The sequence below is a fragment of the Wolffia australiana genome, chromosome 3, assembly GCF_029677425.1.
Source record: "Wolffia australiana isolate 7733 chromosome 3, ASM2967742v1".
Lineage (NCBI taxonomy): Eukaryota > Viridiplantae > Streptophyta > Magnoliopsida > Alismatales > Araceae > Wolffia > Wolffia australiana.
Window position 1 is genome coordinate 152,300 of NC_135837.1, and position 10,532 is coordinate 162,831.

General features: G+C 35.0%; 1 non-coding gene across 1 annotated transcript; it reads right to left on the reverse strand.

Annotated features, from left to right (window-relative positions):
• Positions 1-5,548: 5,548 nt before the first annotated feature.
• On the reverse strand, positions 5,549-5,654 carry LOC144701578 (small nucleolar RNA R71). Its single transcript, XR_013581061.1, has one exon. It is a non-coding gene; the product is annotated as a small nucleolar RNA R71 (small nucleolar RNA).
• Positions 5,655-10,532: the final 4,878 nt, after the last annotated feature.

Consider the following 10,532-nt stretch of genomic DNA (forward strand, 5'->3'; position numbering starts at 1 on the left):
ATTAACCAGAAATTAGGGTTAAAAAATTGTTTTCAGCTTTTTTTTATCCAAACAAATCAAAAAAACTGTAAGCTTACTATATACACAACGAGTTTGGTTTCAATCCATATAGATGATGTAATAAAAAAGTACATATGAATTATATGATGTATTATTTTTCCAACTATGAATAAAAAATGTGGTCGATGATAGTTTTCTTTCTTCTTGTTATGTTTTATCCATCCTATCTCTTGTGTCTCTAATATCTTAGTCTTCCACCACAAGTAGTATCACTGCACCGCCTCAATATCCCCTTATGACTCCACCACATCTGACCCATCTGGGAGGATGGAGGCACTATGGTTTTCTCTAAGACACCTTGCTTTTCATAAATTTTAATTTATATACGTATTCAATATTTAAAACATGTGGTATGATGCATAAGATTCAGGAAAGTTTCATTTGTGTATGATGCATTATGTTTCAACATTTTGCCCTTTAGTTCTACATAGTGATGTCCCCATTTAACTTTTACATAAACTCAATTTTAGTTTTTTTATAAATATCTAAAGATGTTTAAAGTTTCTGATATGTGCCTCAAATGGGTTCTCTACCATTTGACAAGAAACACCAAGAAAAACTATTTCCAATATAAAATGCCATTTTACTTCATTCAATGACAAACAGGCCAGCCAATGATTTTTAAGCTACCTGTGAAGGACATACATATGGTTGAGAAGCCAATCACATATTTCATATCATGTTCAAGTTTTAATCATATAATATATTAATTATAAGGATTTTCTGATGCTTATCTTAAGTCCTTCAAAACATGATATGAATTATTGAATTATGATGGGATCTTAATAAGGAGACAACCAATCCTTAATCTTGTGTTTTTAAGTTTTGTATTCAAAGGTTACTCTAAAAGGATATCGACATATCCGAATAGATTAGTACTATGTAGAAGAGATGCAACTTTTGATTGACTTATCATTTACACCCACAACTTAACGAGGTACATGTTGTGCTAGTTTTTACCCTGCCCTTGGTATACAACTCAAATGGGGCAAGAAAAAATATGTATCTTCAAATAATTATAGGAACAATAGAAGAGAGGAAACTGAGGTTCTTCAAGTGAATGAAGTGTCTTTACTTGCTGTTCATTGCGATGAATTCAATTTTATTGATAAATGAGAATATATAACATTGATATGACATTGAGTCTTTAAAACATAGTTTGATAGTGTATCTAGAGAGAAAGAATGAGTGAAGAGGAGAAGATAAAATGAGATTGAATGAGATAAAGAAGATGATAGAAAGGAACGAAGATGAATTGGTAGCCAGAAAAGTCATGAATTCAACATGTTCATGTTAGGAGAAGAATGACAAGAAAATGCTGTGACAATGAAAATGTGATGGCGACGGTGATTCATTTATGTTTTGGCATAAAACAACTAATGAAAAAATGACCATGATAGTTTTTAATTGCCATCATGTATCGGTTGTTGGTGGATACAAGTAAAAAGACAATGACATGACAGTTCCAAGGCAATGACAATGATGGTTTGCATCATGAATTTCATTTTTCTTTGATCGCGATGAATGTAAAGGCATCAATTCTTTTTTTGGGCAAAAAACACGATGACGGTTATGACTAACCCCAAGGTTGTGCCCGCAGACCAATTCAGCCATGCCCTGGACGCCACCCAGGGGGGTTTTATTGATTAAGTGGATTGTTCATCAACGAGGCATGGAGCGAGCGTAAATGTTCCACTTACACACGGACCATGCTCGCCCATGCCTAGGGAGCAGTAAAATAAAAAAATACATGAGTGATACCTAGTAAGTGCCGGGAGAAGTTTGCTCATGTCAATAGCGTACTGGGCCCCGGCCGTAATGGTATGCATGGAGTGTGCAGAGCTCTTCCCGCCTTCATTAGGTGACAACATGGAGGTGCGCGGTGGGTACAATAATCAGGCGAGAGGGCGAGCTCTCCCTCCTCTAGTGCTCGATGCAATATGCCAGTCACGGGGGCCATCCTTCGGCAGAGAGGCGCTCTACGAGGTGACATCCCCGAGCTTCCCGAGGAAGGTCCTGCCAAGAGAGGTAAAGAGAGGAAGGGGCTCAAGTTCATGCCGTATGGTTGGCAAGGGCATCCGTTGTCTGCTTGCCCTCATGCAGTTGGTAGTAGATACTAGTCAAGCGAGGGTGACATCGCATGATGTCTTGCCACACGCTCTGCAGGCGCCACTAGGAGCATGTACGTGCATGAAGCATATCGACTAACAACTGTGAGTCTGATTCTATGATGATATTATAAAGGTTTCTCTCCTCGTAGAGGAGCAAGCGATCGTGTATCGCCATAGCCTTGACTGTTGTGTTAGTTTGTATTGTCTTAAAAATATGAGAAAGCGAAAAGAATACTTGCTGTATGATCTCAGAGAATACCGCCTCCTCCAGCCGATCCCGGGTTCCTGTTGGCCGCACCATCCACATTCAGCTTACGAATGCCTATTGGTGGCGGATGCCAATAAACAATCTGTAGCCGAGTGGTGATGGGGGTTAGAGTCAGCGAAATGCCCCAAGTGTGAAGAAGATCACATATGGAAAGGGCGGTAGGAGAGGATGGGTGCTGTATCCATCGCTTGGCTCGTCACATGATATCCAATGCCCGCATTGAGGTCCTTGAAAAAGAGAAGAATTTTGCCCTTTCCATATCTCCCACAAGACATCAATTTTTGACCTCTCCACTTATTCCAAAATGGCTGCAGTTTATCTCCTATTAAAACGCACTTTATTGTCCATTCTTTTTATATTTTACTTAACTTTTAATTTTTCGTTCTGACTTTTTTCTAAATTTCTATTTTTTAATCTAACTTTTAGCACCAGGTACATGGAAAGATTTCTTTGCCTGCTAATGGATACAACACTCCCACTGTCTCCACTTGAGCATCTGGTAGGGATGTTATTGAAAAAGTCACAAATCAGCATCAACATAAAAATATGGCAATGTTTGAATGTAATAAAACTAGATAAGTTTGGAAATTCTGGGGGTAGGGATATATATTTCTAATCGCTGTTTCAGGATTTTTTTTATGCAGTTACATTACCAGTACAGGGTTGATAACAATTTCATTACTAAAAGTTACTTTTAGTAAGTTTACTTAATATCAAAACGAGGTGAAACTTAAAATGTTTAATTTGTATAGAGTGTTTTGCCTTTAAAATTAAAGAAATGGGATATAAATGATAGACATGATATGTAGAATGTTTCTAGAATCAATTTAAGGCAAAAGTGACTACAAATTAATAAAAAAAATTAAATACCAAAAATATCTAATTTTACCTCACTAGTGGTTTGTGGCGAAAATTGGAAGCATCATCTTAGTTCTCATTTTTTTAGAGTTTGCAAAAATTAAACCAAGTCTGGAAGGGGGGCATCCTTAGAAAAGTTGGTGATGGTGACTCATGATGACATGAAGGTTAAAAATAAATATCATTTATTAGATGAAATTTGCATTAAATGTCCATATTAAAATGTCATGGATTAAACTGATCATTTTTTTTATTTGTTTGATTATTTTTTGGTATTTTTAATACCTGTATGACATTAAAGTCATTAAAAACTATTTTTTTTGGTATAGTGATAACGTTAATTTAGATTAGTAAAATTATGCTTTCATACTTAACTTTTACCTAATATTTAAAGATTTGCACTAGCCTTATTCACCAATTAAGGATAAAATGATATATTTCATGATTTATTTTCTTAAGCTCTATTTTTATATAGTTTATTATATTTTGAGACTAACCCCACTTGACTCTTCTTGGAGTAAAGTGGATTTCTCACATCTTCTTGGAGTTTTATTTGATAAACAGGACTTAGGTAAATATAATGGTGAATTTGAGATGAAAATGGGATGAAATTCGAAATCAAATAGATAATGAGGGGAGGCCCAATACACAAGTAGCCCATTCTAGAAGTCCACTCAAACTCCTTGAAGATCAGGTCAACTAAAGGCAAGAATTGTGGAACTAACTCACAATTTGAATTTGAATGGTCTATTTTAATTTTGAGGAGGGCACCTGGGTCCAGGTTGAAAATCAGGAAATCCTAGTCCTTCAATCCATTCGAATTAAATCCAATGGCTGGGAGAGTTAGGCCACTTCTATTTATTCTCTTCTCCCCTCTCTTTGAATCTCATCTTAGATTTCTGCTCGCAACTTGTTGTTGGAGGCCTATTGGATCAGATTTCTTTGATTCATTCTTTTTATACAAGAGTGTGGGAGAGAGAGTTCAAGGATGATCAAGATTCTTGGAGAAAGAACACCACTTGACCATTTGGGGAAGTGACAACAAGGTTCGTGTGATCTTCTTAATGTTTGATTTGAATTTTCTCTCCATTTTGTCTAGATAAACATAGAGGATAGGCTTAGACTTCAATCTTTGCAACACATTAAACGACACTAAAAAATGCTTCCTATAGCAAAAGTTGCAACGATTTTCGTCCACTACTCATTTCTCTTACAATTTCACCGCGGGATATGCGGCCTAAGGTTCTATTTGTCTATAAAGTTTATTTCTTGCCCTAGAAAAATTGCTAAAAAATCATAATAAATTATTATAACTTATAATAAACAACATAAATACTTATTTTATTTATTTAACTTAGCTTTGACTAGTTTTCTATCATTTAGTTGATTTTGTCTTTAGAAAATAGTTAAAAATCTAAAAATATATAAAATCACCAAAGAAAGTTATTTCTAAATATATTTGAATTACAATTTACTCTCTAATTACCTTCTCCTTGAGGATTTGACCCTTACCATATTCTAAGTAAGGAAAATTTTATAAGTATTGTTGCATAAACTAGTTAAACAACTCATTTGACTCAAATTCTGGTTTACCAGCTGGCGCTGTTGTCGGGGAGCAGGTGTCATTGAGGTAGTAAATTTATTTTTGAGTTATAATATTTTCTGAGAATTGATTAACTGCATAAATGAAATCAGATGATAAATTCAGAGGTATTCATATTTACTTTTAGTTTACCTTTAATTTTTTTCTTTTTTGTTGTTTATGAACTGTAAAAGATCTTAAAAGCCTGAATTGACTTCTCTTGAGTTAAAAAAATAAAACCTTTATTTTCAAGAACCAAACTCAGGAAGTAATGTCTGACATGTGTGAGCAGGAAGAAAGGGAAATTCCTCAAAGGAATAGACGACTAAAAGAGCACTATGAGCCAATTAGAAACAAAAAAAAACTTCAGTGCATGGACCCTTAGGGGATAATGTAGTATTGAAATTGGATAATTTATTTTTAAATTACTAAAAATATTTTGATGATTTACCTTCAGAAGACCCATATCCTTATTTAGATGAATTTTCTGAAAGGTGTTCTTTGTATCAACTTCTAGGGATTCCAAGTGAAGTTATGACGATGACATATTTTCCACTAACCTTGAAGGATAGAGCAAAAGAATGGTTTGGGAAATTGGGTGTCACATTTGAATCCTGGGATGAAATTGAAAATTTTTTTTAGAAGAAATTTATTATATGTCCAAAACCCATACTTTGAAAGGAGCCATTCTTGATTTCATACACGGTGATGAGTCATTTAGCGAAGCTTGAGAACGATTCAAAGATTCAGTAAAAAAGTGCCCTCATCACGGATATGAAGATTATCAGTTAGCTCCAACATATTATGAAGGTGTAAATGACCAATTTAGAAATAAACTTGATATGATTGCTGGGGGTACGTTTTTGGATACATATGATAACCAATTATTTGAAATGATAGAAAATTTGGCTGAATAAGACGTGCATAACATTGGACTTACAGGAAATGGCGGGGTTTCTGGTCCAAAACGAGGAGTATTGAATGTGAATGGTATGGAACAGGAAATTCAGAATTATGTTAGAAATAGGGAAAATAGAGAACTTGGTAAACAGTTGGCAAAGATAACAGAAATGTTAGAAAAAATTTTACTTTAAACTAACAATTGTAATGTGCAGAATTTTTCTTGCCGTGTTTGCTTTAGTGATGACCATTTTCAGGGAGAGTGCCAATCAATGGAAGAAGTGAATGCCCTGAACTTCAACCAAGAGAAAAACCAGTGAAACGGAAGGGGAAATCAGGGCAGCTCTTATTAGAATCGTAGAATCAGACCTTCCTTCCAGCCAAGGCCACAATAATCTCAACCTCCAACTAACCCGAATCACATTTTCAATGTCAATTTTTACCTCATAAACTAACTAATCCACGTTCTAATGATTCCACATTATAAGTCTCACAAAGAAATGACGGAACAACAAGCCAAGATGGATTAGTTTGAAGAATAGTTCTAATCATTCAAACTATTCAGCGAAATGATGAATAGTTTGAAGAATTAACATGAAGCATGGACCAAATTCAGAGATGTAAGAGGGTTGAAATAGACTCCCAAAAAGGTCAATTTCCTACTCAACCTATGATTAATCCTATGAATTTATTTTATGTGAATGATGACTTATTATCTTCCATGCCATCTCCTATTTTAAATTGTGAGGCTATCTTGGGAATAACTAAACTAAGAAATGGAAAAGAACTTTGTGAGACTTGTAGAAATAGTGTAGGTTCAGAAATTGAAGGGATAGATGAAAAGCAAGTAGAATATCCCAAAGGTAAATCCATTGAGATGGAGTCCAAACCAATAGATAGCCAACCTCCTATACCTTTCCCTGATGCATTAAATAGTTCAAAACCTCTTTTTCAGAATAACCGCCTAATTGAGTCTTTTAAGGAGACTAATATTACCATTCCTTTAGAAGATGCAATTAGATTTATTCCGAACTTTTTATAAATATGTGAAAGAATTATGCGCACGTAGCAGAAAATAGGAAATAGTGAAATTATCTAAAAATGTAAGTTCTATCTTCCTGGATCAGATTCCCAAAAAAAGACAAGATCGGGGAGCTCCTTTCATTACATGTGAGATAGGAGGCATGATGTTTTCTAGATCCTTACTAGACTACGGTGCTAGAGTAAACATCATGCCCAAATCTCTTTATGATAAATTCCAATTTGGAGACTTAGAACCTATACTATTAGAATTACAGCTTGCTGATGGATCTATTCGAAAACCTTATGGAAAGTTAGAAGACATCATTGTGAAGGTTGAGAATTGCAGGTTTCCTGCAGACTTTATTGTGGCAGATACAAAGGAGACTCAAAATGTAAGTCATTCTCCAATCATTTTGGGTCGACCTTTCCTTGCCACAGCAAAAGTTACAACAGATTCGGATAAAGGAATTGTGGAACTTAAAGTGGGAAATGAAGAGGTAGAGGTCAATATAGCTAGACTTACGAAGTATCCTCATGTCGACCAAGAGGAGCTTCACGTGTGTGACTTTATGGGAGATAGTGATGAGTTTAATGTGAATGATCTGGATTTTAGAGAAAATAAAAAAGAGAGCATTATCTCTGAGCCTTTGAACTTTCTTCCAACCAAAACCCTGAATTAAAACCTTTACCTTCTTCACTTAAATATGTTTTTCTAGGTCCTAATTAAACTTTACATGTCATTATTTCAGTTAACTAATAAACAGGAACAAGATTTAATGGGTGCGTTGGAGAATTATAAATCAGCTATAGCATGGACATTTGATGACTTTAAAGGAATTCCATCTCGTATACGTGAACATAGGATTTTTGTTGAAGAAAATTCCAGGCCATCTAGAGAGAGTCAAAGGAGGTTAAACCCTCACATGCTAGATGTTTGAAAAGCACAAATTCTTAAATGGTTGCAAGCAGATATCATTTATGCTATTTCACATAGTTCTTGGGTTAGTCCAGTGCATATGGTACCCAAGAAGTCTGGAATCACTGTCAAAACAAATGAAAGAGGAGAAGAGGTTTAAACATGGTTTGTTTTAGGATGGAGAGAATGGATTGATTATAGAAAACTTAACTTAGTTACGAAAAAGACAATTATCCTTTATCCTTTATAGACCAAATTCTAGAAAAACTTTGTGGACATAATTATTTTTGTTTTCTTGATGGTTATTCAGGTTACAACCAGATTTGTATTCATCCTAATGACCAGGAGAAAACCACTTTTACTTGTCCAGTAGGAACCTATGCCTTTAGAAGAATGCCCGTTGGATTATGTAATGCTCCTGCCTCATTTCAAAGATGTATGAATGCCATGTTTTTGACTTAATAGACGACTGTCGTGAAATTTTTATGGATGATTTTTCAGTTTTTGGAATTTCTTTTGAGATGTGCCTATCTAACCTTGCTTAAGTACTAAAAATTTGCATTCAAAATAAATTGGTACTAAGCTGGAAAAAAATCTCATTTCATGGTGCAGGAAGGGATAGTGTTGGGACATAGGGTCAGCAAGGATGGGCTGGAGACACACATGGAAATGATAGAAGTAATCAAGAATCTACCCCTACACACCAATCTAAATCAACTTAGAGGATTCCTTGGCAATGCAGGCTTCTACAAGAGATTCATTCAAGACTTCGCTAAGATTTCTAAACCTTTGACTAATATCTTGTCCAAAGATGTGGGTTTTATAATTGATGAAAAGTTTAAGATTGCTTTCAGTAGTTTTAAGAATGCACTCATACGTCCACCTATTCTTCATGCTCCAGATTGGAGCGTGCAATTTGAACTAATGTGTGATGCATCTGATTTTGGAGTGGGAGCAGTCTTGGGACAAAGAAAGGAAAATAAGTTGGTGGCCATATACTATGCTATAAAGGCCTTACAATATTCTCAGGTCAATTACTCAACTACACAAAAGGAATTACTAGCTATTATTTTCGCACTAGAAAAATTTAGATCTAATTTGCTTGGTAGAAAGTTAATAGTTTTTTCAGATCATGCTGCTTTAAAATTTTTAGTTAAAAAGGAGGCTAAACCAAGACTAATTAGGTGGATTTTACTATGGCAAGAGTTTGATATTGAAATTATAGATAAAAAACGGATGTGAGAATGTTGTTGCTGATCATTTGTCCAGAATTAATGTAACATATTTCTCCCCTATTGGAGATGCATTTCCTGATGAGTAGTCACTAACCATTAACGGTAAGAAACTTACATGGTATGCACATATTGTGAATTTCCTTGTGACAGATAAGATGCCTCAAGAGTGGGACATCCACTCGGAAGAAGAAGTTCTTTAAGGATTGCTGCTTTGACTTTTGGGAAGAACCAGATCTTTTTTACCATGGAGTGGACCAAATTTTAAGGAGATGTGTTCCAGAGGAAGATCAAAATAATATATTCGACTTTTGTCATTCATAGCCAGCAGGAGGTCATTACTCAGCAAAGGTAACAGCCCATAAGGTATTGGAAAATGATTTTTATTGGCCTACATTATTTAAAGATGCCCAGGAATTTTATCTTAAATGCCTATCTTGTCAAGCATCTTTATACTTGAATAAGAAATATCACATGCCCTTAAAGCCCATCATTGAAGTTGAAAATTTTGATTTATGGGGAATTGATTTTATGGGGCCATTCCCTAACTCTCATGGATTTGAGTATATTTTGGTGGCTGTTGACTATGTTTCTAAATGGGAAGAAGCTATAGCTACTACGAAAAATGATAGCAATGTGGTAAAAAAGTTTGTTGATAAACATATTTTTACCAGGTTTGGTTGTCTAAAAGCTATTATTCGTGATGATGGAACTCATTTTACTAACTTTAAATTTAGAGCCTTATGAAAGAGATTTGGTGTGCAACACATAGTTACTACACCCTACCATCCCCAGTCAAATGGAGAAGTCGAGCTTTCCAACAGAGAAATTAAGAAAATCCTTAAAAAGATAGTAAGACCTGATGGTAAAGATTGGTAAAAAAGGTTAGATGAAGCTTCATGGGCATACAGAAAAGCTTTTAAAACTCCTTTGGGTATGTCTCCTTTTAGATTAATATTTGGCAAACCATGTCATTTACCTGTAGAGTTGGAGCATGAAGCTTATTGGGCTATTAAAAGGCTAAATGTTTCTCTAGATGATGCAGGAAAAACTCGTTTGATCTAATTCCATAAATTACAGGGAAACAGAAATGAAGCCTATAAAACTTTACGGATATATTAAGAAAGGACGAAGGCCTTCCATGATAAGAGCTTGAGAAGAAGAAATTTTGCATAAAATGAAAGTTATGGCTTTATAAATTCCAGGTTAAAATTATTTCCTGGGAAATTGAAATCTAGATGGGATGGACCGTTCATTATTACTGAAGTGTTTGAAAGTGGAGCTGTGATTATTATGAATCCCAAGACAGGGCAGGATTTTAAAGTAAATGGACAAAGACTAAATCCCTATCTGGAAGCTGAATCACTTCATGATCCTATCTCCATCCACCTTGAAGAACATCTTGAAGAATCCAAATGATAACTTAGCAAGTCTTTATAACTTCTTAACTTAGTTATTCTCTCATTTACTTTCATTTCCCTTTTTTTTGGGTGGTGTTTCATTTTGTTTTGTTTTTCAGATACTGGACTCATAGGACCTATGATGCACTGGAATCCACGACTACAAGTAAAGGTTGCATGAA